The sequence below is a fragment of the Cavia porcellus genome, unplaced genomic scaffold (genome assembly GCF_034190915.1).
Source record: "Cavia porcellus strain 051 isolate PalLab524CR breed Dunkin Hartley unplaced genomic scaffold, mCavPor4.1 scaffold_2, whole genome shotgun sequence".
Lineage (NCBI taxonomy): Eukaryota > Metazoa > Chordata > Mammalia > Rodentia > Caviidae > Cavia > Cavia porcellus.
The window spans coordinates 132,166,345-132,192,736 of record NW_026947485.1 but is presented as its reverse complement, the minus strand read 5'-3'; positions in this window follow the sequence as shown (position 1 = coordinate 132,192,736).

The following is a 26,392-nucleotide window of genomic DNA, read 5'->3' as shown; positions in this document are numbered from 1 at the left end:
TTTCCCAAATTCTGTGAGTCATTCTAGCAGGTCAATTAAATCAAAAGAAAGAATTTAGGAGTTCCTATTTAAAGCAGGTTGTTCAGGAGTGTACAGGACAACTAATACTTGCAATTGACACCCAAAATAGGAGGTATCAGTCTTATGGGACTGAGCCCTTAAATTATGGCATCTGATGCTATTTACAGGAAGACAGTGTTAGAGCTGAGTAGGATTGGAGGACATCCAATTGGTATCTTCTGATAACTGCTTGGCTTCTGGGGGAAAAGCCACAAAGCATCTAGTGTCAATAGTGCTACAGTATGTAACAGCGGGAAAACAGTTTTTTCTGTATCCATCAAATCTTTGGTCATTTGCTAGAACAACAATAGGAAACTAATACAGTTGACTACATACTAAATATATTATTTATTGAACTTCTTACTTTCTACTCAGGATCAAAAGTAAACAAAAATATACAGATATTTAATGATAATGCTCATTTTAAAATGCATCTCTTGTATTTTAGCTAAACTACAAAATGCACCACAGGTGTATTTAGAAACTTATAATAATGTTCAAACTGTGCTTCGTAGCACTCTGATTCTGTGGGATATGAATAAATGTCCACCATATACAAAAAACTCAAAGACCAAATAATATAGCAAAACAGTAGTACATCACTGTTGAATATTTTACATTATCAATATTGCTATTATTAATATACATATATATGTATATACAGAGAGAGAGAGAGAAATTATAAAATAAAAATGTTATTCCAGCCATAGAAAGTCTTGCTTATCAACATCCACTATAATTTCACATCTCTCAGTCCATGTTCACTGCAGGTTGCTAGTGCCTCTGTCACCTGTCACTACCCCCGACCATAGGAACTTGTCTTGGTTTTTATTTGAAGAAAAGTGACAAGGATAACTCATCAATCAAAGTGAAAAATAAGTTATCTCATTTATTTACTCCAACACTTTACAGTTCATTTCCCACTCCCTTATTCAATCTCTCAAGCAACAGTGGACAAAAAAAATTGTCAGAAACATATTTAATAGACCAAGAGCCTGAAACATGGACACTGAAGTTTTACAACTCCCCTAAGAATAAGATTACAATATCGTAGTCTCAAAATTCCCAGGGCATAGAAAAATTGCTCCACAGCCTGTCCACTGCAGCACAGTCAAAATTTGCTTTTACATTAAAATAAAACACTATAGTTTGTTGGGAGCCTGCCGTATTACCCATGAGAATATAGCCACAAGATGGCGTCCGCCTACCGCCTCGCTGCTCCCCCGCCCATCGTGTGCCCAAGATGGCGCACACATCCTGCTTCCTGGTTCTTGCTCGGCTTACTGTCCCCGCCGTATATGGTAATGATTGATTGCTTCCTTGTTGCCGCCCAATCGCCTGTCCCCACGTGTAATCCCATGATTGGATAACATTAGCTATATAAGCCCAAGTATAGGAAGTGCCCGACGCACAACACGGAAGAAGCCGTCGAGGACGGACATGTATTGAGGTTGCTGCCCAGTCAATAAAGGTGCTTGCAGAGGCTGAGTGTTCGTGTGCTCCATTCCGCGGGACGGAAGCGGCTCCGGACAGTAGTTAAGATAATTATACTACTAATTTATCTTAGTTCACTGAAAAGAAAGGTTTGTACTAATATTGTTCTGTCAATTGTACATGCCCATATCTTGTACTCTGAACTACTACTTTGAAGATAATACACAGTGTATTAACCACTGTTACTGTATTATCTTCTTTTGAAATTCTGTTTCATTGCTTCTATTGTTTTTCTCTTTAAAATAAAATGAAATTTTAAAAAAATAATAAAACATGAAAAATTTAAAAATATTTCTTCACTATATTACTAATAATCTTCAGGAGTTTTTACAAGAAAAGAAAAACTATAAAATGTGTTTCATACATTAGGGAAAGTTTCTTCTCAAAAGCATCTACAGAACAAAATTTGGAAAATAACTTATTATATATGAAATTTCCTACAAATAAGTCACTATATTTAAGAATTACTATGTAATAATAAAAAACTAACATACAAAAACTTTACATGGACAACAGAAGAAGCTAAATCAAAGAAGCTTTTTCTCTAAATATTGGAAAGTGAGTTTGACCATTTCCAGCCAAATGGCTATCTCCAGAATAGTTAGGATAGACTAAGAATGCCAAATTTTCTTTGCAGTGCAATTAAATCAGCCTTCAGATTTTTTGAGGTCACAATAGAATCAGAATCAAGGATGCCAACATGATGTGTGAAAGTAGCTGCAAACTCAAACAAAATGTTCAGAAGCTAAAAAAACGTTCAGAATTAGTACCTCGGCATCACCCTAAGTACTACAAGTCAAATTGCAGGAATAAAAGTATTTCAAGTAAAACAACTAAAAAATAATTGTCAATAAGTTCAAAAATCATCACAGACTCTTTGAGAGATACTAGACTGGGCTACTTACCAAGCCCCACGTCAAAGTAACCTTCTTTGTAAACTGGAGGTGTAGTTCAGTATCTCAATCTCCAGCCCCAAAAAAGAAAAAATACTTTCACAGAAAACCATACATATCTGACAAAGGAGCAGTAACTCATCAGGGGGAAATTCCATAAATCTTAGGCACAGAATAATTTCCTTGCTTGTAAACTCCTTCTTTTTAAGAACTGAAAAATATGTTACTTTTGAGGGTTCAAAAAATAGTAGTAAACTCAACTTTTCCTCCTACAAGGAACTAACAACTTAACTTCTCTATTCCAAAACACTGCAAAGAAGAAAGCTATTCACCTCAGGGCTAGAAGTGTGCAGCACAGTGATAGAGCACACTCACACATGAGGCCCTGGGTTCAGTCTTCACATCACACACGGACAAGGTGGTTCTGGTGGAGTGGAGTATTGTTTGCACAGATCTGAGAAATTAAGAATGAAAAACAAGAAACTAAAACCTAAAAAGCACAGGGAATCAGAAAGGCAAAGCAGAGAAAATTGCGAAGCAGTCTGCGTCACCAACCAAGTCTCCTGGGTTTGTGTGTGTGTGTGTGTGTGTGTGTGTGTGTGTGTGTGTGTGTGCGCGTGCGGGCGGAACCTGACTCCTCAAGCAAAGGTAACCCAGAGAGGGTAGCAGCCCTACTGACAAAACAACAAAGTGGCCGCTGTAGCCACACAAGCCCAGTGAATGGTAAGCTGTAAATTCAGTGTGGGGACTTAGTTTGAAAGTGGCTTCTCTGCTTGTCAGGCTAGAGAAGAAACATTTTGCACTGCTCATCATACTTTGGAGTGTTACAACCAGGAGCCATCTTGAAAGGGAGATCAGAAGTCACAGAAAAAACAGACTTCAGGGCCCCTAGGTATTCACTGACCCTGTGACTAGATGGAGCAGCCACGAACACAGTTATGGAGAGGAGGTGGATTAGCCTCAGACCCTCTGGGAAGTTTAGGGAGTTCAGGCTGTAAGCATGGTGGTCAGCGGTGCTACCCACTGTGCTAGGGAGTGGGCCTGCCACACGTGGCACTGCAGGGGCTGGGTACTGTAGGCACTGGGATAGAGCTCAGTGCACCCCCTGGTTCCTCTTGCTGCCACTGCCCAGCCCCCAGCTCAGCATCAGCGCTTTCAGAAATTGCTCACCAATTGAACATGATCCAAGGCTTCTCATTCAAAACAAAGAATTCAACAAGACAAACAAAAATGGTGCCAAAGATTATCTGAAAATTGAGAGGTGAGGGAGAAATCGGCTCTGCAGTGTGAACTTGGGCTAGATAAAAGAGAGGAAAAATAAAAACAAAAATAATAAAAATATACCCTGGATCTGGGAGACACCAGATGGGCTACTGTAATAGAGACATGATGCCGGGCTCTTCGTGGCATCTGTGTCCTTTTATGTTGTCCACACCTGGTAGGAACCTGTAAGAACTTTGCATGTGTGTCCTGGGAAGGGTGCTGTGTAAATTCTGGGATGGTCTCTCTTTTCAGCTAGTCTAAACCACGCCCTATTTCCTGTCTCAGGCTGTCTGTCTTCCCCACCACGCGTGTTCAGCAATACAGCTCTGCCTGAACATTTGCCACATCCCTGGGTGTACAGATGGGGGAACTCAGGAGCCCACATGCTGAGCACTAGTCGGGAATGTCAGTGGCTCTGCGTATGCAGAAGGAAACACACTAAATAAAGGACCGAAGTAATACAGCCCTGAGGCAGACAACAGATCACTGACTGTCCCTGCTAAGGAGGGAAAGATAGGGTAGGATGCAGCATTCACACAACACCAACCTGTCAAGTAGGAATAAAGAAAAATATAATGGGCCCCACACGTGATTCACTACCTATCATCCACACCTGATGGAATGCAGTACAGTGGTACCTTGGCTCACAAATTTAATTCTTTCCACGATTCTTGTCACCAATTGAATTGGTCACAAACTGAATCAAATTTCCCCCATAAAGTCAACAATGAACTTAAATATTGAACTTAATTTGGTTTGCAACTAATTTGGCTTGTGACCAGAATCATGGAAAGACTAAGCTTGAAAATCTGTACTACACTGTACTACAAGTCCTGGAAAGAATATCTATCATTCCAATTACTTTAGTGTGGAAATATTTTTGGATTCATTTTTCTTTGTTCTCTTTATTTTTCTTTATTTTTCACACCAAATGAAAAGGAAACATAACATACTAGATATTCTGGGACATAACAAAAGCTATTCCTTATTCTACAACATTACCAAAAAAAGCTATTCGCCTCAAGGCTGGAAGTATGCAGCATAGTGATAGAGCATGTTCATACATGAGGCCCTGGGTTCAGTCTTCAGCATCACACACAAAAAAGATAAGTGTTCAACTATGAGAATTGCCGTCAAAACATCAGAACGATCTCAAATAACTGAATGATGTATCCCAAGGTTTTGAAAAAACACGAACAAACCAAATCAAATCTAGCATAAGGAAAGAAGACCTCAAAAGAAATTAATTAAACAAATACTAAATGAAGAATACAAAGGATGAATGAAACAAAAAATTAGTTGTTTGAAAAATAAACAAGCTTGACAAAACTTTAGCCAAAGTAACTAAACTAAAGAGAAAGGCTCAAACCAATACAATTAAAGATATAAAAAAGGTATATTACAAAAGACACCACTAAAGTCCAGAGAACTGGACTTTTTCCAATTTTGAAAAATTGGAAAAATCTGGTAAAAGTGAGTAAATTTCCAGACACATAAAACCTAGCAAAATTGAACCAAGACTATAAAAAGTCTAAATATATCAATAACTAATAATGAGATTGAAGCAGTAATAAAAAAAAAAACTCCCAGCAAAATAAAAGCCTGAGGCCAGAGGAATTCACTGCTGAATTTTACTAGACCTTTAAAGAGCTAACATGAGGGTTGGGATTTAGCTCAGCGGCATAAACGCCTGCCTTGCAAGCAGGCAGTCATGAGTTCGATCTCTGGTACTGATAAAAAAAAAAAAATGTTCTTGGTAGCTAGCACAAAAAAAAAAAAAAAAAACCTGAAAAGAGCTAACATGGATACTTCTCAAACTAGAATGCTTCCAAACATTCTACAAGGCTAACGTTATACTGGTAGGGCACAGCAACAACAAAAAGAAAGCTACAGATCAAAACCTTTGATGAATGTAGATACAAAATATCCTTAGTAAAATATTTGTAAATGGAATTCAAGAACACATTTAAAACATCATACACAGTGGTCAAGTTTGTTTCATTCTGTTATGAATGAATGCTTGAATATACACAAATCAGTAAATATATTTAATAGCATCAAGGATAAAAATATAATCTTATGCAGAAAATGTCTCAAAAAATTTCAGCATCCCTTCATGATAAAAAATCTCTGAAGAAGTTAGGTACAGAAGAACAAAATCACAATATAGCAAAGGCTATAAATGATAAGCCCATAACCAATATTGTGTTGATTGTAAGCATTATATCAAAAATCAGAAATGGAACAAGGAGGTCCACTCTCATGACTTCCATTCAATATTGCTCTTAAAATTTTAGTCAGAGCAGTTAGACAAGAGAAATAAATGAAAAACATACAAGCAGGAAAGGAGGAACTCAAACTATTCTTGTTGGAAGACTACATTACCCTTCATTTAGAAGATCCTGAGAACCGCAATAAAATATTTTAGATTTGATAAATGAATTCAGCAAAATGCAAAATCAATATTATAACATCAATAGTTTCTCTATACATCAATAATGAACTAACTGAAAATAGAAATCAGTAAAACAATTTCATTTATGATTATCTCAAAAAATAAAGTAGCTAGAGATCAAGCTAATCAAGGAGGCCTGTACAGTGAAAATTGTAGAACACTAAAGAAAGAAAGAAATTGAAGATACAAAAGATGGAATAGAACTTCTGTGTTCCTGGATTTGCAGAATTAATATTGTTAAAATGCTCATATTAGTCAAATAGAATCTACAGATTCAATGTAATCCTTATCAAGATGTCCATAGTATTTTCCATGGAACTAGAAAAAAAATCCTAACATTCATATGGAAAACCAAATGATCTAGAATATCCAAAGCAATCCTGAGCAAAAATAACAATGAAAGATACTGTGAAGTAGAAAGAACATGTTCACATGGGAAGGAGAAAGGGAGGAAAGGAAAAAACAGAAAAAAATAGGAACAAAATTTCCAAATAGGGAGAGGAAGAAATGTTGAAAAGAGGGAAGGGGAATAGGAAAAAAAGAATTAATACATATTATGTGCAGGTACAAATTTCCTATGGTAAATGTGGTCATTTTGTGTGCTAAATATGTGCTAATAAAAAAGTTAGATGCACAAAGTTAGAGCAAAGAAACAAACCCACAAAACAGCGGCCATCTGATTCTTGAGAAAGGAGCCAAAAATTGATATTGAAGAAAAGATAACTGCATACCTATATTTACAGCAGCATAACTCACAGTAGCCAACATAAGCCTTTGTGCCCATCAGTGGATGAATGCACAAAGTAAATGCTATATGTCTACACAATGGAGTATTTATCTGCCACAAAGAAGAACACAATGATGTAATTTGCAGGAATATTTTCAGAATGGAACTGGATGCCATTATGTTAAGAAAAAAAATGAAAGAAAACTATAAGCCCAGCTTTTTTTATGCAAGGAAAACATACAACACCCATAATTACATACATCAAAACACAAACACCAATCAGTGTAAAATAGTATATCATCTTTTGAAAAGAAAGTTTGGAGCACAGTGCAGACATATATGAGCTTATTATCTTGGATGTTATCTCTTTTAGCAATAAAGAATATGTATTAATTTTGAAAACAATAGGTACATCCAATTTATAATCCTTTTATTTTCACAGGAGAAACTTGAAATAAAATCACAGTAACTAATACATTTGTCATTAAAATTCACTTATCCAATAGATATTAATTAAATGATTGCTCTATTGAGATAATGAGTTCTTATATGTGTATCTATATCTTAAGTTCATTTTATTCTTCTAACCACAAGTATTACTTGTGATCCAATACATTTTTATTTTGTGGTTATGCATCTTTAGTTTTCTGCAGAGAACTGTAAAGGGAAGATAACTCTTTTAAATCCTAAACTCATATGATTCCTTATATTATCTAAGAGTCTTAACATACTTTTATAGATTTTTAGATGCCATGTTTTCTTAACATATAGTATTATCTTTTTCCTCAGGTTTATGGGTACATATAATTTGCAATAAAAAATAAATAATTTCGAAGGAAAACACTATAATAAATGCTTTCTTAGTAGCTCTAATTTTAAAAGTTAGCCATTTCCTTAAAGTTAAATCACCAAGGATTTTATTTTGTTTAAAAGTATGGATTTTTACACTCAGTGTAAACGTTTAATAGCATTTCCACATTTGATAAAGTATTTTAGCAGAAACACTCATAATAAAAGCAGTCTTGAAAACCAAAATGATATACTGAAACCCAGAATATTTTAAAAGAAAATAGTCTAAACAAAAGACTTTTCAACAGCTAGACAAGCAAGTATACTTGTGAAAAGAAAATTGTTTCTCAAAGAAATAATAGGAATGAATTCCAATTTAATTGCAAATTACTTTCTCAAAAGTGTTATGGTGTTGACCCTAATATAATGATTATATTTTTGTTTCTTAGGAAATATTGAAACTGTTGATTTAATGGAATTATGTTTCTTGCAACCCAGTTATCACGTTGTCATATCTTACATTGCACTAGTAATTTCAGTATATGAAGAAAGAGCACTGCCATTGTTTATAAGCAGAATTAAGGACAAAAACATGTAATTTAAGCATCAATCTGTTAAAAACCAGTGTGTCCACTTCTCACTGCGTAATTGCCACTGCATTTGAGATGAAAAAAATACATACTCTCTACCTCTGTGTATTTTACAAACTGAGGCGATAATGGAGCAAATTTGGTGCTTTGTGTTATTACCACGTTTGCTTGGAGAAAGTGTTAGTTTTTACATATTGAGTAAATAAAATTTTCTTTCTTCTAAAATTGAAAAGAACTGGGTACATTCAGTATAATTTCCTTTAAAACAAAGTTATTTGAAAGTGGAATTTGAGTAAGAAATTGTATTACATCCACCGTCCATTCACTCTACTAATCTACGAACAACATAAGATGCCGTGGGGAAGGGATATCATCTTTTCCAATGTGATTATTCACATGACACACATGAGGAAACTAAGGCTAAAACATATTAGGTAGGTAGCCAGCCTGAGGCCATGAAGAATATGAATAGCCAACTGGGTTTCAACTGCTATCCATAGCTAAAATCACTAACTGAGCCTTTCTAACAGATGGGTCCACCAAGAATGCTTGATTCACTTCAGTTGAGCATCTAATTTCAGTGTATTCTCTAAACAAATAAGAACATAGAATGCATTTGATAAACCAGCTACATTCAGCCTTATAATATTACTATTAAAATTATTTTTCTCAATCTAGAAAAGGTTCCATAAGCCATTTCATGTTGATATTAATAAACTATGCTTTATTTCATGACAAATGAATATAGCCCAATTCATACAAGTAGGAACAGCCAATTAAGAACCAACCACTCATCTAAAGAAATCACCCATCCACAGAATCTGTGGTCTTATTTTTAAGGCTTCCTCTAGACTAAAGGGTTTTTCAATTCTATTGAATGATGTCTTCATTAGGTAAACTCTCTTGGCCTTTCAGCCTGGGTCATGGAGGAAAGCTTCATGGTTAGCATAGCCAAAAATAAAAACAAAAAAATAAAAATAACCCTTAAATAACATTCTCACTGGACTTTTTAAATAAAAAGAAATTGAAAAGCGTTCCATATGCAAAGGATAACTTTACATTTCTTTTTTTTTTTTCATGCTTATTCCTGGAACTAATTAGGTATGCATTACAAGATATTTAGGGCCCCATTTTTAATTTTTCCTGGTTTTAGTAATTCATATTAAGACATTTTCCAGACCTTCAAAGCAACATGAACTTTTTTTTTTTTTTTTTTGGTACCAGAGATCAAACTCATGACCTTGTACTTGCCAGGCAAGTGCTTATGCTACTGAACTAAATCCCTGGCCCAACATGAACTCATTCTGAAACAAATTTTTTTATTTATTTGTTTTACAGAAAAACAGAGAAGATCCACCTGCTTGTATAACGAGATTCTCTCATCAATAAAGATTTTTCAAATAAACTAAATTTATTTGTATTTTTCTAGTGATCCTAGAACTCTTAATATAATATTTAACTTTTAAACAATCTGTTATAACTATTAGTGTGGGTTCATCAACCTACCATGGACATCTTTACACCCAGATACACTTTCTTATATCCTAAAGGCTGCTAATCATCACCTCCCAAAGGTCACCAGTAACTCAGGCTGTGACAAGTGTGACTCCAGTCTGTCACCACAGCATCCACAGAATATAGGTGTGTTAGCACACTGCATGTATTGTAATAATATTTTTGCATATTTGTTTCTGCTTGCCAAATGTAAACCGTGGGCAAGCACCCTATCTTATTTACCATTAAAAGGCACCTAATAAATAAATTAGAAAAGAAGGCACAAAAGTCAGACTCTTTTGCTTCTCCTCCCTTCCTTTTTCCTCTCTGAACAATTCAGAGCATTTTTTGTGAGGCAGGGAAAGACAAGTAGTTGCAAAATCCTAGCAAGATGAAGAGGATATCCAAGTAGGAAGGTGACCCAGCACAGGCAATAAATACATGAGTACGGCAAGCAGAACATTCATGTGATGAAGTCAAGTGTGGGTGATGCAGGGGGTACAATCCAGAGCTTCACTCAGAGCAGGGTGAGGAAAAAGGCCATGCATTGTGGCCACCTACAATAGAGAGTTAGAGCCCAGAATGAAGAAACCATCCAGGCATGGAGGTGACTCAGCTCAGTGTGCTAAGCACTAGCTGGCTGAGCCAAGTCTATGAAGGGAAGGATATCAGAGTAGGATGCTGAAGTCCCAACAGGATAAAGAAGTTATCCACACGGAAAGGTACCTTGCCTGGGGATTAAGAGCCCTGTTGGGGTAAGGATGGTATTCTGCAGAAAATCTGAGCTGCCATGCATTCATGAGGGTATCTATGTGAGAGTAGTGGGCTGGTATTGATCCAGAACCAACCAATGAAAGCCAAACGGGTTATTATGCAGAGATAGCTTGAACCTAAATGCAGGAAAGAACTTCCAAGCAGAGAGCCTGATGTGAGGCACTGGCAAAGTAGGGTGCATAGGGGCCAAAAGGATCCTGGCTAGGTCCAAGATGCCAATTACAGGCAGAAAGACATGGTCTGGGAGTAGCATCCACACTGGGAATAGTGACACTGTTTATCCTAAGGACATTGTACAAAGAACTAAACTTGAACAAAGAGAAAACTCCAAAAGAGTACGTGGAAACAAAATTAAGTCCACTGAAGGTGACAGACTCTGATGTTGGATGACATAAGGTAGCTCCAACTTCTAACTTTCCCTACACCAACCCCTTTCCCTGTGACACAGTATCCTCTCTCTCAGCAAGTGGCCCTCTGATGAAGTAGTAGCATCATCTGCTTCCCATGATGTCCATACCCACAGGAAGCCATCCTTACCATGGCAAACCACAACCCAGGCTGACCCCTGCCACCTCCTTCCCATGCTTATTGTCTTTCTCCAGGTCTACTAAATAGTCATGGAGCACATCAGCCACTCAGCAATCTCTCTCTGCAGCTACACGAGCAATCTCTCTCTGTGTCTCTCTGTCTGTGTCTCTCTCTCATTCTTGCTCTCTCACTCTCTCATTCTCTTTCCCTCTCTCCTCTTCCTCCCTTCCTCCCCCTCCCTCTACCTCTTTCTCCCTTCTTCCTTCCATTCCTCCCTCCTTCTCTCTGCCATGCCTCTCTGAAGTTTTCTTATAGACACTGGGGAAACCAATAGCTAGGAAAAGGGGCTAGTATGTGATTGAGAATTGCATATCTGGTTTGAGCCTAGGATTGTCACATTATAACTTTAGAATATGAGGTACTGCTACTGCAAAGTTCTAAGTTTTGTCCTCTGGTTCAGAGCAACAGAGAAAGTTCCACTCAGTAGCCTAATATACATGTTAACGCAAAAGAAAATGTTGGGAAGTATATTTTGCACAAAATTGATGACCATAGTAAAGTCCAGCAGGATACTAGTATGGAGAACTGGAGAAACAGGAACACACATATGTATCGTTTGAATCTTTTCCAAGACTGTCAATGCATTACTTCTATAATTTAAACTAAATCAAAAGAAAATTTAAGAAGTAATGAAAAATTTAAAAGGTAATTAATAACAGTCAAAGAGAACACAGTAGAGCATATAAATCACAGAATGGACTTTGTCATTATTTTCAGTGAATAATATTAAAAGATAAAATATGTGAGTCATGTAAGTAAATACATGCATATCTCATACAAATTTTTAAAACATTAAAACTCAGTTAAATGACCTAGAAACATTAAGTATTTATAAAGAAATAAAAATGGATAACTACATTTGAAAATTAAACAATCTGTTATAACTTTAGGTTGCTGGGGATTTTTTTGTGGTGTACTTTTTTCATTGTTTTCTAAAATTTCCACAGTGAATATCCATCTCTTTTAAATCAAGGGAAAATTTAAAGAATTCCTTTTATCCCTGTCCTTCTTTACCCTAAAAGATATATATGCTTATATGCCAAATATATGTCCTTGATAAAACTGGTTTTACTACTAATAAAATTAAAGTACAGAAATTCAGAATCCAGTAACTAATGATTTATCTTTTGCTAACAGGACAAATACATAAAAACAGTTTAATAACCTGATAGCTTATTAGTGATTTTACACTTTTTAAAAAGGTGTCAGTTTGGGGATGTGGCTCAGTGGTTTAGTGCCTTCCTCACATGCAAGGCCCTGGGTTCAATTCCCAGCACAGCAAAAAGAGGAAGGCGTTTTTAATTTTAGAACTTTCTACGAACAACTTCCAATAATTTGTTGGCTTTTTTTTCTTTTGTTTCACAGTCATGCTAAACATCTTTCTTAGTGAAAAAGAAAATTTCTTTCTTCTGGTCTTCAGTAATTCTGATATTTATTATAAATCTTGTTACATTTTGAAATCTCATCTTTTTTTCTACCTTCACTTAATTTGCATTTGAGAAATTGGTCAGCTAAAACCAAATACATAGCCAACACTAAAGATATGACAAATTCCAAAATTAAAGTGTCAGTCTCAATACATTCATTGTAATTATTAAACATGAAAAACCTTATATAAACTACTTCCCCCCAGAAAGGAAAACTCCAACAATTTCTGTAATATATTTTCCTTCAAAAAGAAAATGCATTAATCTTTTAGAACTAGCTACTGTTTAAAATTGGCCTGTGAATCAACTACCAAGTACACAATTAGGGTCTATAGTGATGTAGGAAATTATCTTCAAGTAAGCGTGATAATTGATACATTGTGTCAACTTGAGCAGTTTAGAAGCTTAACTAAGTGACTCAGGAGGTGGCCAAGGTCTTCACTTTGTAAACATCTTGAACCTGTGTAACAGGAGGGCACTAAGATGGTGTAAGTGCTATACTTGCCCTGGGGTGGGTAGCCTGCTCACAATATAAGGGAGGAAAAGAGACTAGCTATTCCCCTTTTGCTCTTGTTGCGTTTGCTGTCTTCTGCTGCCTTGGACTGTTGCCCATCACCATTCCATTCTACTGTGGAGCCAGCTGGTTATGGACTGAAACCTCCACAAGCAGTGAGCTAAATAAATCTTTTCTTCCTTAATTTTGGGTGTTGGGTATTTTGTTTCAGCAATGAGTGAAAAGTAACTAAGACATTTACCCATGACATATTAAACACTAAGATACTGTATCATTCATGCCAACTCCTTGCTGTAACCACAAAAAGCTAGAAATGAAATAAATGGATAAAACAGAAAATAGGGGAAAACTATTAAGAATACAAAAGTTAAGTCCTGACTCACTCTCAAAAGCAAGTTTCTGCAGGTTCAGACACAAAACCAACCAACTGATTCAATCTTTCTATTTTCGTAGCTTGGTAAAACATTATCAACTGAAAAAGGAACTATAAAATAATGTAATTCCTTAAGCAAAGCAGAAAATCAATAGAAATAATGTAAATTTATAATAGTTTTGAAAGTTTAAGGCAATCTTATGTGTTTTATTAATTAACTCAAAAGAAATGATTTGTTACATAATCAATAATGTCCATAATTTTCATTCCCCAAAGATTAATTTGAGTATTATGTAACTGATATACTGGTGTATTCATTTTTTAAAGAAAGGGAAATTTTACTATTTTTGCACATTTGAAAATATTGCTTTCATTATACTAGTGTACTAAACTTCATTAAATATGAAGAGGATAAACAGGTTAGAATTAAATAAATTCTTAGAAAACTAGTGAGTATCTCATCCAACACTACATGGAGCCTGTTAAAAGGAGTTGGGATTTTACAAGCCAAACATTTATTATGTTTAAAATAGTAGGCAATCACCCAGACATATGTGTTGCTGGATGCTTTTGTGAATGAGAAGTATGCCCCTGGTCACAGCAGCAAGATGTGACACATTCGGTGACAAAGTAATTTCTCTAATTAGCAAAAGGTTCTGGCCTGATAGGCAAGGATTTAGCCTTCTTTGAAATAAAATAATGAACCATGCAATGTTTAAAGAATCCTTGCAAGTTGTACAGAAGAATGGGGAAAGCTAAGAACTGCCTTGTATGTGTAGGCTTTTGGATAAAGGCGTTAAACAATGCAGTGTCCCTGGCAAAGAATGAGAAAAATCTTGGTATGTACCAGTGTCCCCCAGAGTAGCATTTTTCTTTGTTCCTGAATTAAATTGAAACAATTTGGTAGATCACATTATTTGGTTGAGATACTTTAAAGAATTAGAATACTTCATAGAGCAGACATATTTTATGAAAAATTTTTATCTATTAATTTTTATGATAAGGAAACTTAAGGGAACTTCACTGAAGATTAGAGACAAATTTTCATTTAAAGGCTAAAGTATAACACACACAAACATCCAGTGGTTAGAATTACCTAGTATGATTTCCAAGCCAAATGTCCAAAGACTAAACAAATGAGAACCTAGTTTTCTTGTCTTCCAGTGTTAAAAAGTTACTAGTATTTCCAAAAGTTCTTTGTATATGATTTTTTAAATTTTTAACCACACAAGCTCTAAATAGTAAGAAAAGAAATGAAAGAAAAGAAATTACTTTTTATTAAAGTAATCAAATCTGGGAAAAGAACACTCACTTTCAATTTTTAACAAAAACATATATTTTTAATAAACATGATTTCAAGTCAGGAATTGCAATGTCCCCTGCTTTGTCTCTGTTGTCAAGGATTGTTTTTGCTACTCTGGTGTTTCCTGGCTCCAAATGAATTTTAGTAATGTTTTCTCTAGTGCTGTGAAATACGCCAATGGTAGTTTGATCAGGATTGCATTAAATCAGTATAAAAACTGTGGGACTATGGCCATTTTCATTATGTTAGCTCTTCTTATGCATAAGCAAAGGATATCCTTCTATTTTCTGATATCCTCTTCAGTCTCCCTTTTCAGAGTACCATAATTTTCAATGTATAGTCATTTTACTTCCTTTTTGGATTGATTCCTAAATATTTCATTTTTTATTCTGTTGTAAAGGATATGGTTTCCCTAATTTTTCCCTCAGTGATTTTGCTGTTTGGGTACAGAAATGCTACCAATTTTGGAGTGCTGATTTTGTATTCACCTACATTACTGAATTTGGTTTTCAAGTCTTAAATCTTTTGTGAAGTACTACTCTACCAGAAACAAGGACAAATTTGAGGCATTTCTAGGTAAATGAGTGCAATTTGAGAGCATATTCTAAAATGAAATGAATTAGACTTGTGTAAACATCACATTGTCTCCCTCATATGAGAAACTGACAGAGAAAATAATGACCAACATGCACAACAGATATTGTGAAATGGGAAGAAACTGTTCAAAAAGAAAAAAGAACTAGAGTGGGGAAGGGTGAAAGGAAAAAAGAGTAAAAGAAAAAAAGATTTTTTTAAAAATTCAAGCTTTTGTAATTTTACTGTAATTTTTTGCTCTTGGAGCAAAAATATGTAGTCTTCCAGTATTTATCTATTATCAGAAATCTGTCTTTGAGGAAATTAAAACCTTAGTGTTAGTGCAAATACATATATTTTTAAGTAAACAAAGTAGGTAATTATTAAATTAGCCATGCATTTTCCTACTTCACCCACTCATGTTACACCTAAAACAGCTATCTTCTCAGATGCTTGTAAATAAACTGACTATAATGTATAGAATACATTAAAATACTAATGTGTTACACATCCCATTATTGTTTAGGCTATAAAAATGTTTTGCTCAGTAACTACTAAGTTTGTCAAAATATGCACTCTCAGAATTATAAATCCCAATAAAATGAACTAATAATAGCTGTAAAATACAATAATAGAGGTTATAATTTTTAAATGAAGAGAATTTAAAAATAATTATCTGGTATTGGTAGTTATTATATTACCTTTATAAAAGATTCAAAACCATGAATTCTGACACACATCTGTTCTTAAGGCTGTCAGCCTATGATATGAGGTATTATGAATTTGTACATTTGTTTTTCCAATCAAGACACTGAGAATTGAAATTATTATTTTCTTTAGAAGAAAAAAATTCAAATAGCAAGTTTAAATCAATATGGAAAAAGAAAGAAAAATATAAATCTAGCATAAAACTACAGTATTTATTTTCTTTTCATTCCCTTTTATAAAAAGCAACAATTTTCTCCTGAGGCAGAATAGGAAAGCCTGCTGTATCATGAAAAAACAAAGGCACTATGTCAGGTTAAGGGTAAACTGTACCCTCACAAATGTTCAACAATGCCCTGGCCCTTCCAGCAAGAACAAAATTTCAAAACTCGCATGGAGCTCAGATTCAGGTTAACCAGTGAGTTGGGCAAATGGCTTAGTGATTAAAGTAAGATGCACTGATGGAGCTATGCTATTTGGAAGAAGGAAATTACTGCTGAATTTGAAAAACAATTTCTTGTAGGTAGTAAATTACAAATTTGAAGAGCATCCCAAAGGTTTAATTGTTCATGGTCACAAAGTTGGTCCTTGTAAACCTACCCCATAGATTTTATTTGCTGACACTCATTCTTAGACAGACAGCAAGTTTTGTACCTGAAAAATAAAAAGTGTACCTGATTTTGATCAGTGTGTACGTAACACTTCTAAGAAGGGTATATTGTTTTGTTATTTGTTATACCACATGTTAAACTAATTACACTTATCAGTTACTATATAATATGAGTGTTATATTGTTAGTTACTAGTTATCTCCCCTGAGAGAATGTAGGCTCCATTGTGGCAGGGATTTTCACTTGTTGACCAATCACATAGAACAGTGTCTGGCATATTCCACCAATAATTATAGAATGATGGGCTAAACTGTATAGTCAAAATTTAAAAAAAAAAATAATTCCACTGAAAACACTTCACAGTAGAACATACATGAATATTAATTTTTTAAAATAAACTCCACAAAAATAATCTGTTCACTTTAAAGAAAAGGTCTTTATATCATGCCCTGCAGCAGAAGAAAGTGATCTCCCTGGTAGACCAGTCTCAGCACATAGGCCTTCCCTCCCTGCAGACCATGGTCCCAGATCACCACTCGCTAGGTAATAATGTCGCATCTGTCTCTGATATTTTCCATCGGAATTGATTAAAAGTTTACTCCCAATGTCCCAGAATCTGATATAAATAAGGATCAGAGCTGAAAATTAGACATAAGTTGAAACAAGAATTCTTATGCTTTCTCTGGCATTACATTTTGAGGTAATTATTGAAAAATTAACTGCATCTTTGGATTTGATTACAATCTGGTCACCAAATATTATTGAAAATATGAGCTACAGCTTATTAAAGAATCTAAGGCTACTTCAAACTGGTAGCTATAGATAAGGGAAAAGTGTGTTATGCTGTATGAGAAACTTAAAATAGCTATGAATTTTTGGAAGGGTAAAACTGAACCTCTCCTTCCCAATTACAAAACCTCTACATCTCAAAATATGTTGGCTGTGACTTTCACCATCCTTCCCACTCCCACTGAAACTCATGAGAAACATGTGACTCTCATTTTGTCTCTGCCAGCTGGACAGGGCATACTATGGCTCTGTCTAGCACCCCAATGGATTGGGACAGTTGTGTATCTAGCAGAGTTTATCTTACAGAGTCCTTCCTGACCATCAAACACCATTTCTCACTTCAACATGAATGCAGCTAGGAAGGCAATACGGTGCCTCTCCCCCAGTCTTGCCACATCAGATGGTTCTATTGCCTTTCTGAAGAACAGAGAGGGAACCCGGGAGTGACTAAAATCAGGAAGTAAGGGATCGGGGCCCCTTATGTGCACACCCAACATTCACAGCAGTTCCCAGATACTTTTCAGTCTTTAGAACAGGACTCCCTGCTGGGTACTAGCCACTTTTGTGCTAAAACACAAGCCCTGTTAAGATAGACTTACCTTTTATTCCTCTATACTTGCTCGTGATTTATTTCTTGCTGTGGGCTCTAAAAGTCCCATAAACCTACTTAGAATTTCTATCCTGAGTGGTGTGAACAGAGAGACTAAACAGAGCTGTTAACACCAAAAAATACCAGAGACCAGCAGCCAGCAAAGACTAGAGTCGGTGATCCAGAAACTGGCAGAGTGAACATATGATGTCCAGCACAAGCTGGCATCAGATGGTGTTGGCTAGCAGCAACAGTGACCAGCAGTTGTCTGTGTCAGCTGTTGGCATCCAGCATCACCTGGTATCATCTGGTGATATCAGGACTGCTAGCAGAACTGAACTTTGCTGATTCACAGTCATCTGAATTGAGCGAGAGTCCTAGACTGATTAGCAACATCATCACATAAGAAAATATCGCTTTGAAGATATCAATAACTTCCTTCTTGCCAAATTCTCTTGTCAATCATTATTTGGCCAGAATTTCATGATGTCTGCTCTCTTAGTTAAAGTAGTACTTACAACTTTAGGTATTCTCTTATTTTCATAAATACTTCTTCAGAGACGTTTTGTATCACTTCACTTAAGTCAAATCAGACAGCTGACTTTTCTCCTCTGTTCTGTCATTTTTAATTCAACATAGTTATAATTTCACCATTTAATCCATAGTGTATGCAACCATTTAATCATGCTATGTTAACATGACTAGATTAAGAAATGCCTAGCAGATTAGTAAAGTGTATCTCTGAGTAGGTTTGTTGGGTTTTTCCAGAGATGACTGATACGTAGGCCAGCAAAGTGAAGAAGTAATACACTGGCTGTGGCTAGTATCATCTAGTAGGCTTGTAGCCTAAATAGAATAAAATGGAAAGGAAGAATTTGACATGCATTTAAAAGCTCCATTCCACTTGAGCAGGTGTGTCTTTTGCTGCTGCCAATTGTGGATGTTAGATTTTTCTTCAGTCTTGCAACAAGGACTCTTACCAGAAACTCTCTGGGGTGATTCCATTCATCATCTTGAACTAGTGCTCTTATTGGTCCTTCTTACTCTGTAGCTTCCAACTTCTTACACTGAGCACCTACTGGACCCTCTACCTCCCTAGTGCACAAGTAAACTTTGTGATCTCTCCCAACTCTGATCCTGTAAACACAACTATCAAATCTCTTGCATAAGTACACATAAAATTTCCTCACACAATTTTATCATTTCTGTTCCTTTACAGAACCCTAATCAGTTCATTGTGCTTTTTGCAATGGGTGCCATGTTGGTATTCAGTACGTGTTGAATAAATAATTTTTATCCTCATTGCTCCCATGAAATCCCACTTGACACTTCTCTGTATGCTACTTACTCTCCAGGCCAGTTGCTAGTCTAAGACAACCCCAGAATTACTACTGCATTACCCTAAGAGGGTTTATGTGAGAATAGAAGAAACAAGCTATAACACTCCTCAGAAGTCCTGAGTTTAAACCTTACTTAGATTTCTTTTTACAGACCTCCATTACCATTTACTTACAGAACACCTTCAAGGGCTAAGTGTGCCTCAAAACTAATAGAGTCAACTATGCTTTCTTACATAAAATAAGGTTTCCATAATATCTCCTTTTTTTCCAAAACAAAGATTTAAAAAATAAATGCACTTATCTTGTGTCTCAATTTTTGTTCCATGTATTGTCTAGTGTATTCCTTTCTGTTCACAAAGTCACCATATTAGGCTTTTCCTGGAAAAGTGAAAGGGACCATGTCTATTGTTGGTACAATTTGTTTTTGCCAAAATTCATAATTTGAAGTCCTAACCACTAATAGCTCAGTATGTGACTCTATTAGGAGATACAATAACCTAAAAGTGATTAAATTAAAATCATTGCCACAGACCCTAATCCAGTGTCTGATATCGTTATAAGAGATCAGGACACAAATACACACAAATAAAAGACCATGTGAAGACACAAGAAGATGGCCATTAAGCCAAAGAGAGAGGCCATGAATAGAAATCAGTCTTGCAGACTTCTTTATTTTAGACTTCTAGCCTATATGTAATTGTGAAGAAATACATTTTTGTTGTTTAAACCATCCACCAGTAGTACATTGTTACAGTAATTCTAGAAAATAAATGATTTAGATGTATATACATATATATAATTATTTGATCCATTAACTTAGACAATGATCCCTTGACCTCTGGCCATAGTAAGCTTCTAATATGCTTTGCTCTTGGGTTTGAGTTCGAAGTTGTTATGTAATTTCTCCAATGAGAAAGGTACACATAAGGTGCCATTCTTTCTGGTCTTGCCCACTGTCCATGTCCACTGTCTAAGCAACTTTCTGTTCACCACCCCCTTCTGTCACACCATGCCAGCTCACATGGCATTCTGTGTTTAAATTAAAACCTCCTCTAGAAATCACTGTTGCAATTTAAAAATATTTGGCACCTCCTGTTTTCTATATTAGTAATCTGTACTTTTAACTCATTTTCCACTTATTCTTATAGCAGTAGTCAAATTTCATTTTGAAAATCATATATTGAAAATATGTATGTCTTATCTGGAAATTCTCTCTCTGATCTTTTCTAAGAAACCTGAAAAATTAAATCCTAAGAAAAACATGTACTTTTTGTCTACTTAAAGTTAATTTTAAATGTTCATAGTACTAGATGTACCTTTCTTTACACTGTATTCAAGTCAATTCTAATCTGCTAAAATACTAACATATAGGATACCATCATAGAAAGATTATTTCAAGTGGACCAAGCTAAAGACCAGTGAAATCTCCTCTCAAAACTACATTGTGGAAAAGCTAATGTCTGTAAGTAAAGGAAACCTTTAACTCTAAAAAGCAAATAAACAAAAACACACATACACAACCGTAAAGCCCTCAGTACAGACACTCTTTCACTTCTTTTTTTTTTTTTTTTTTTTGTACCAGGAATCAATCTCATGACCTAAGTCCCCGGCCCTAATATACACACTCCCAATTACACATTTTTCAAAGTCATTTTAAAGCTTTCTATCATAGATTCTATTCACAGTTGCTATTGTATGGAGGCACTGAAAACTAATTTTAATGATACAAATCAACTGTTTCACCTTTACACAAGACAAATATTAATTCTTGTTTTTCATGCATGACTAGCTCCAACATTTTTTTGTTAGCAGAATTATAGTCCATTATAATGAGAAATAATGAGAATTGTTTCAACTAGCTTCCAACAAAATCTTTAAATCAAATGGATTTAATTCTATCAAAAGAATTTCTGAAAAAAATAAATTAATATTCTATATATATATAATAATAGAAATATTATGAAAGCCACAATATCTATTTTCCCACATTATTAAAGCAGAATATATTTGAGAACAGCAAATATTACATTACAATTCTTTCACAAATTTCTATTCCTGGAGTTAAAAGACTAGATAAAGTCAAAGACAAAAAAGCCTAAACTTTGGGAGTTTACTAGTCTGTATCACACTCTACTGTGTTATGTGCATGTACCAATGCCACATAAGGAATATAATCATTGTGTACTGCCAGCATGCAACTAATAAAAAGATACAAATTATAAAAATAAACATGTAGAGAGGTATCACGAATGTCAAATGGAAAATGATTTCTTTATCAGTTTGGACTTCTTTCACTTACAAGAAGCTTAATGAAAAGAGGGTTAATTTATGAACAGTCAGCATTTACATTTACATTTCATTTGCATTTACATTTTCATGCAGCCTAATTCAGAACTGAAAAAAAACTAGAAACTTTTCAAGACATTGTTTCCTCTGGGTTACTTAATTTTAGCTGCCACATGGCAGCCTCTGCAAGCCTCCAAGCTCTCCTTTGAATCTTCAATATCTATAAATCTCAACATTCGCATCACCAACCTCACAGGAGAAAAGACAGTATGTACCCATATTCCTACCCAAAATCTTCTGAGGTTTATTTTCATTAAATTCAACTTTGGCCATATGCCGTATCTTAAAGCGCATATCCCAAGTGACTTGCACTAACATAACCTCACCTTGGCAAGGGGGTATGAGTTCATCAGAGCAGGGTACGTTTCCAGGAAAGAAAGCACGGGCTTGGCCAACAAACCACCAGTATAACGCTGTATGGCTAATCTCCAAAAGCTGAACCGTATTGGTTCATCTCTATTTATATAATAGCTTGCATTTTTCAAGCTAACTCTTTAAACAGCATGTTAAAGGAATTTTCATATCTTATACTGGTTTTCTATTGCAGCACAATAACAAACTTTGAGCCTTAAAATAGTACCTGCTTATTATCTTACAGTTATACAGGTCAAAAGTCTAGGCATGAGTTAAATAGATTTTCTGTTCATTGTGTCACAAAAAGAAAATCAAGACACTTAGACTTAACTCCCACCTTGAACTCAAGTCTACTTCCAAGCTCACTTGCTTTGGAAGTATTCAGTTTCTTATGGTTGTAGGATTGAGGTCTTGGTTTTCTTGCTGTTTGTTAGCTGGTGATCACTCTTGGTCTTTAGCATCCATCTTCAGGTTCTTGCCCCATTGGCTCCCCTATGGTTTAGATCTAAAATGTTTCCCTTAAGTTATACATTCAGAGGTGGAACTTTGGGAAGAATATGAGATCAAGGAGAGCTACACTTATCAGTGGTTTAAACCACAGATATGTTCATAGCTGAGTGTGCCGTTGGGAGACAGAGTTTGGTCAGAGGAGGCGGATCCCTGGGTTATGAACTATTCTTGTCCCTGGCATCGTGCTCCCTCTGCTTCCTGGCTACCATGGGATAAGAAATTGTCCTCCACTATGATCTTCCATCACACCACTTAGGTTTGAAGCCAGTCAACCATGGAATGAACCCTCTGAAACTGTGAGTGAAATAAGCCTCTTCTCCTTTAACTTTTGGGGATCAGGTATCTTGTTCCAGTGAAAGAAAAGTGACTAATACAGCTTCCCTCCCACTCAAAGCATCTCTCCTGAACTGGATCCCTTACACACTTCCAATTGGTCAACTTCTGATCGACCTCTAGGCACAGATTTACAGAGCTGTTATCATCATGTTAGGACCATCCAAAAGTAAACATTCTATTTTGATTAATTATGATCTTAATTCACTCTAACATCCCTTCATAGTAATAATTTCATTAGTGTTTGACAGAATAATAGTGTGAAGGTATGTGCATACACCGAAGCCAGATATCTTAAGGCCTATTTTAGAATCCAGCTTACCATTTTAGTATATTTTGCTTTGCTTTCAAGGAAGATAAGGAGAGAATAGAGGTGGAAAATGCTTTTATTTTCTTAACAAAGCCATTTGTTTTGTGGAATTATTACAATACGGCAAATAAATAAATAAATAAATAAAATTTTAAAAGACAATGGCTGTGGCACAAGGAAAATGATCCAAAATTTAAAATATCATAAAAATATAAACTGTAGGACTAAAGAAAATAAACTAAGCTTTTTGGAGGGCCAGGGAAGTTTTGTTTTGGTTGGCTTTGGAAGTTTACTTTGTTGGTTTTTAGCAAGTTTAGTGACAACTCTGGGGCTTTACAGTGAAATGATTTCTAAGGGGAAATTTGTGTTTCAGAAAAAGTAATTCAACTATAACTCAATTTGAAGCATAGGTTGAGGTTTGTCTATGTTTTCTTACATAAAAGGAAATACAAAAACCTTTCCTAAAAATCCAAATCAAAAGTTATTTTGTGGAAGTTCTAATATCATGGATGTTTTTGGGTTAAACCACATCTGTTAAGTGTCTCAGCAATACAATATATGTTTTTAAAGAAAGAGAAAGTGAGCAAAACAAAGCTCTTCTAGTCTCTTAAAAATTGTTCCAGTAAAAGTGAAACACTGCCCTCTAGAGGAGCAAACGTTTTCTGGAACAGACAGCTATTTCATGGTAAAAGATGGTTGCTGTATGCACCGCAGTGTCCTAATTCCAAGAAGCTGATTTTCTTTAGGGCATAGATTCTGCGTAGGGTATAGAGAAGAAACAGAAAACAGATTCTGTGTAGGAATTTCTAGAAAAAACTGCTGAATTTAGTACTGGTTTTCAAAAGCTGGGTAAAGAAATTTGAAGAAACATTTTATAAACCAATATATTTACACTGTGGAATAAAGATTTGTCTTAGAAAATGGGAAAGTCACAGTCTCTTTAAAATTGGGTAGATTCAAGTGTATCAAACTTTTCTTATCAGTTGTTACAGCAATAGAACTGTATGTCTGATACTATATGATCTTAAATTTTAAAAAGTGATAACAGAATTTACTCATCTAATTTGGCAATTATATGAAACCCTAATATTTAAAGAGTTTTAAACAAGTAAGAACAGACTTTTCAACTTCAAAGACGAGGGCAATGCATGTCCGGAACTCCCCATTACTGGCAGATTTCATCCTGCCCACATTATCCCAACAGTCAAAATCAGAAACTGATGCAAGTCATTTATATGTCAGAATTTCTGTTTTTAATACATTTCACCAGGTATTTTAAAATTATTCTCCCCAGAACCACAGCTAGAAACAATGTTGGGCACTGCCTCAACCATGTGAATAGCCTTCATCTTGTCTCTCTGTGAGTTCACAGAAACCTTCCACGAATTGTTCCAGGCTTTAAGAAATGAGAAGAAACAAAAGGCAGAAAGGAAGGAAGGAGGAGGGAAAGAAGGAAGGAAGGGAGGGAGGAAGGAAAGTAAGAAAGTATAGAAAGGAAGAAGAAAAAGTAGTTTGCAAACTTTTAAAGTAGGTGGTGTCTTTAAATTTCCTTCTTACACGGTGTGACTCTTCCTTTTTCTTAGTCCAGCCATGGCAGCAGCAGCAGTGTGATTACCTCAGGCTAGTTTCCACAATGTCAGCTGACGATAAATACAACCTGAAGCCTGAAGCAAAGGGACAAATCAGGGTATGGCACCATATATTCTTAGCGGAGACACAAGACTTTGGGAAAATTACACAACAGAAAAGCATTGTAGAATGAAGAGCAAAACTTCCTATATGCTGAGGAAGATTTCTTCACATGACACAGCATTTTTCCTCCCCAGCATGTATCTGTCAGCCATCTCACACTGACTCACAAGTAAATATGTTCCTCTTGTGTCCAGAAAGTCCACATTGCAATGGTACCTTCCCATATCTTCTAAGGGCTTCATATATCTTCTAAAATAGCAAGAGGTAAGTTTTAAATAAATACTTTTTAATTGCCAAAAGAACTTTTGGAGTTATCTCTGTTCTTTTTCCACAAGCAAAGGGCTAAACAGCTCCTCGGGATAGAACTTGTCAAGCAGTCCTCTCTCCATCAATCATATTGTAAAATGTGAAGCCACTCGTAATCAAAGATTCTTCGTCCAATGCATGAAGACTTTTAGGACACCAACCTTTTGCAAAGCTCATCATGGAATCCAAATGAGCCAGGCTTACCGCACAGCTGTGGCTTTTGTTCACTCCCTTTCCACAAGGCAGTCCTACAGGGGGCAGTCCTACAGGGGGCAGTCCTACAGGGGGCAGTCCTACCACGCAGGGCAGTTACACACAAGGCACACCACTCAGAGCTTTCCTCATCGCACTGGGAAAGGCAATTTCCATTACAACTCCACCTCTTCAACCTGTACCCTCTCGGTCCCCTCCAGAGTCACCTGACAGACCATAAATTCTCTTTCTCCCTAATTTAGTCATTAGGTCTTTGCTGCAAAAAATTTGTGTTCCTGTAAAAAGGGTTTAAAAACAATTCAGTCCCACTTCTTGTTCTACCCCAGAGCCCTGAAAATCCTAAATATATGCTCTATCATGTAACCTAAAGCCCCTAACTATATATAACACTTTTCAAAATGACTCTAGATCCTCTATATTTTATTTAAAAAAATTGCTTAAGCTCATAAAGTTTTTTTTATTCCTTGAATTTCTTCATAATTTAAAGGATGAAAAAAATAATTTAAAGAATTAAAAAAGTAAAACAGAAATTATAAAAAATAAAATAAGCAGAGTACGTTATAGAAAATTTCATAAATAGCAAATCAAAATATCATCTTTGGAAAACTATATCCATACTGTCAGAAATAGTATACAATTCTGAAACTGCAATATGAATGATTCATTCCACTCATTTTTTATAAAAGGTATCTGTATCATGGTGATAGCATAAATAAAGAAGAAATTGATGTAAAGTGACTTGTCTAGCACTACCTTGGACAATGAAAATCCAAATAAAACCAACAACTTAAAAATAAATGTGACTTATACTTTATGAGAATTTGACTCTGAAAATGATACTATTCTCAAATTTAACAAATTATACGTTTTAAGAAATACTATAAATATTACAGAAATCAAGAAAAATTTATTATTTGACAACTACTGTAGTACATTCTCCTATATTTTCTGCAACATACTTTCCTGATCTCTTCTTTA